At 38.5% G+C, this 4,216-nt stretch overlaps 1 pseudogene across 1 annotated transcript; it reads left to right on the top strand.

The window, feature by feature from the left end:
- Positions 1-1,494: 1,494 nt before the first annotated feature.
- On the top strand, positions 1,495-3,366 carry LOC102190867 (annotated as a pseudogene). Its single transcript, XR_001917577.1, has one exon. The product of XR_001917577.1 is annotated as a methionine aminopeptidase 2 pseudogene (transcript).
- Positions 3,367-4,216: the final 850 nt, after the last annotated feature.

Here is a 4,216-nt window from a genome sequence, read left to right as displayed (position 1 = left end):
ATATTAAGCTGGTTTAAAGCTCAGCATTAAAAAGACTAAGATCACGGCATCCAGTCTCATCATTTCATGGCAAATAGAAGAGGGAAAAGTGGAAGCAGTGGCAGATTTTATTTTCTTGGGTCCAAAATCACTGTGGACACTGCCTGTAGCCATGAAATTAAAAGACCCTCCCTCCTTGGGAGGAAAGCTATGACAAACCTAGACAGCATATTAGAAAGCAGGGACATCATTTTGTCCACAAAGGTCCATGTAGTCAAAGCTATGATTTTTCTAGTAGTCATGTACAGATGTGAGAGTTGGACCATAAATAAGGCTGAGCACTGAAGAACTGATGCTTTTGAATTGTGGTGCTGGAGAAGACTCTTGAGAGTCCCCTGGACTGCAAGGAGATCAAACTTGTGAATCTTAAAGGAAATCAACCCTGAATATTCATTGGAAGGACTGATGCTGAAGCTCCAATACTTTGGCCACCTGATGGGAAGAGCTGACTCATTGGAAAAGGCCCTGATGCTGGGAAAAATTGAAGGCAAAAGGAGAAGAGAATGGCAGCAGATGAGATGGTTAGATATAATCACTGACTCAATGGACATATATTTGAGCAAACTCTGGAAGATAATGAAGGACAGGATAGCTTGGCGAGCTGCAGTCCATGCAGTTGCAAAAGATCGGACATGACTCAGGGACTGAACAACAACAACATGGGGTTCTCCAGGTGAGAATATTGAAGTGGGTTGCCATGCCCTTCTCTGGGATCTTCCCAACCCAGGAATCAAACCCATGACTCTTATGTCTCTATGGCTTGGCTATTGTAAATAGTGCTGTCATGAACACTGGGGCCTCCCAGGTTCCAGGTTCCCAGATCCCAGGTGAGGAAACCTACTGGATTGCAGGAGACCTAGGTTTGATCCCTGGGTTGGGAAGATCCCCTGGAGAAGTAAATGGTAACCCATTCCAGTATTCTTGCCTGGGAAATCCCATGGACAGATGAGCCTGACAGGCTATAGTCCACAGGGTTGCAGAGAGCTGGACACAAATGAGTGACTAACACTTTCACTTTCAAAGACATTGGGGTGGATGTATCTTTTTGAATTAAAGTTTTTGTCTTTTCTAGATACATGTCCTGGAGTGGGATTGCTGGATCACATGACAACTTTGAGTTTTTAAAGGAACTTCCATATTGTTCTTGATAACAGCCTCACCAATGTTCATTCTTGTCAACAGTGTAGGAAGATTCCCTTTCTTCTACACCCTCTTTAGTATTTATTACTTATAGACTTTCTCATGATGACCCTCTTCAGCATTTATTTGTAGACTTCTTGATGATGTCCATTCTGACCAGTGTGAGGTGATATCTCATTGTAGTTTTGATTTGCATTTCTCTAATAATTAGCGATGTTGAGCATCTTTTAGCGATGTTGAGTGCCTGTGTCTTTGGAGAAAGGTCTGTTTAGGTCTTCTGCCCATTTTTTGATTAGGTTTTTTAAAAAACATTGAGCTGCTCTTGGGAAACATGGCGGGTGTGGAGGAGTCACCGTCTTGCGGGAGCCACCTGAATGGCGACCTGGATCCAGACGACAGGGAGGAGGGAGCTGCCTCTACGGCTGAGGAGGCGGCCAAGAAAAAAAGACGGAAGAAGAAGAAGAGTAAAGGGGCTGCCACAGGGCAACAGGAACCTGATAAAGAAGCAGGAGCCTCAGTTGATGAGGTGGCAAGACAATTGGAAAGACAAGCATTGGAAGAGAAAGAAAGAGATGATGACGATGAAGATGGAGATGGTGATGGAGATGGAGCAACTGGAAAGAAGAAGAAAAAGAAGAAAAAGAGAGGACCAAAAGTTCAAACAGACCCTCCCTCAGTTCCAATATATGACCTGTATCCTAATGGTGTATTTCCCAAAGGACAAGAATGCGAATACCCACCCACACAAGATGGGCGAACAGCTGCTTGGAGAACTACAAGTGAAGAAAAGAAAGCATTAGATCAAGCTAGTGAAGAGATTTGGAATGATTTTCGAGAAGCTGCAGAAGCACATCGACAAGTTAGAAAATATGTTATGAGCTGGATCAAGCCTGGGATGACAATGATAGAAATCTGTGAGAAGTTGGAAGACTGTTCACGAAAGTTAATAAAAGAGAATGGATTAAACGCAGGCCTGGCATTTCCTACCGGGTGTTCTCTGAATAACTGTGCTGCCCATTATACTCCCAATGCTGGTGACACAACAGTATTACAGTATGATGACATCTGTAAGATAGACTTTGGAACACATATAAGTGGTAGGATTATCGATTGTGCTTTTACTGTCACTTTTAATCCCAAATATGATACATTATTAAAAGCTGTAAAAGATGCCACTAACACTGGAATAAAGTGTGCCGGAATTGATGTTCGTCTCTGTGATGTTGGTGAGGCTATCCAAGAAGTTATGGAATCCTATGAAGTTGAAATAGATGGGAAGACATATCAAGTGAAACCAATCCGTAATCTAAATGGACATTCAATTGGGCCATATAGAATACATGCTGGGAAAACAGTGCCCATTGTGAAAGGAGGAGAGGCAACAAGAATGGAGGAAGGAGAAGTATATGCCATTGAAACCTTTGGTAGCACAGGAAAAGGTGTGGTTCATGATGATATGGAATGTTCACATTACATGAAAAATTTTGATGTTGGACATGTGCCAATAAGGCTTCCAAGAACAAAACACTTATTAAATGTCATCAATGAAAACTTTGGCACTCTTGCCTTCTGCCGCAGATGGCTGGATCGTTTGGGAGAAAGTAAATACTTGATGGCTCTGAAGAATCTGTGTGACTTGGGCATTGTAGACCCATATCCACCATTATGTGACATTAAAGGATCATATACAGCACAGTTTGAACATACCATACTTTTGCGTCCAACATGTAAAGAAGTTGTCAGCCGAGGAGACGACTATTAAACTTAGTCCAAAGCCACCGCAACACCTTTTATTTTCTAAGCTTTGTTGGAATACATTATACCAGATTTAATTTACAACATGTTGTGTTAACAGTGGACTTATGTAATACTTTTATCCATGTTTAAAAAGGAAGGAATTTGATCAAAGGCAAACCATTTAATGTCATTAACCAAGGAAAAAGCTTCCAGGACTTTGAACTGTTAACCATTTTCTGTCTGTAAAGCTCCAAATAGTTAGGAATGACTTATACGTTTTGTTTCAAACACCTAAGAGATGCTTTTCAGATATTTATATTGCCATATTCTTAATTGAATGCTTTGAATGACTACATCCAGTTCTTCGCCTCTATACCCTCTGGTATTGCTTTTTAACCTTCCTGGAATCCATTTTCTAAAAAATAAAGACATTTTCAGATCTGAGAGCTATAAAAAAAATAAAATAAAATAAAAAAATAAAAAACATTGAGCTGTGTGAGCTATTTCTATTATAAATTGTACTCTTCTTCTTAGTTTTTTCATGTCTTTTGATTTGATGATTTTTTAAGCAGAAACATTTATTTTAGGTAGTTTATCCATAAATCAGATTTATCCATTTTTAATGTTATAGTTACTGAATTTTGAAATTTAAAAGACCCTCCCCACTTTGAGGTAATCAAATAATTTCTCCATGTTTTCTTCTAGCACTTATAGGGTTTGATTTATATCTTTGATCTACTTGGAATTTATCCTGGTAGATGGTGTGAGATAGAGTCAAAGTTACTATTTTACAGACAGTTAGATTTTCCAAAACAATATGTCAAATATCTGTCTTTTCAGTACTGATCTGAGAGGCTACCTATATCATAAAATGTTGTATGTATTTCAGGTTAGTGTATTTTCTTTTCTGTTTAAATTGATTCCCTTAATATTTATGTACTAATATCACATTATTGAGAGCCTATAAAATGTTTTACTGATTGACAGAAATGGTCTTACCCTCATTTCTAAAATTTCCATATTATTGTTATTTATTTTTCCATATGAGTTTTAGAGTGACTTTTTCTTATTCCTACCCACATCATCAAAATTAAATAATATCTACTGCAAGTCATATTGCTATTACATTGAATTTATGAATAAACTTAGAATTTACTGCGCTTGAAAATTGAGTCTTCCCATCCAAGAACATGGGTTGCTTTTCCAATAATTGCCTTGGTGTACTTCAAAGTGATTTAAATTATTCTTCACATGTTTTTGATATCTCTTGGTAAATATTGTTGTTATGTAGTCACTGTTG

Source organism: Capra hircus (assembly GCF_001704415.2).
Source record: "Capra hircus breed San Clemente chromosome X unlocalized genomic scaffold, ASM170441v1, whole genome shotgun sequence".
In the NCBI taxonomy this organism is placed as follows: domain Eukaryota; kingdom Metazoa; phylum Chordata; class Mammalia; order Artiodactyla; family Bovidae; genus Capra; species Capra hircus.
This window is presented reverse-complemented; position numbering and strand designations above follow the sequence as displayed.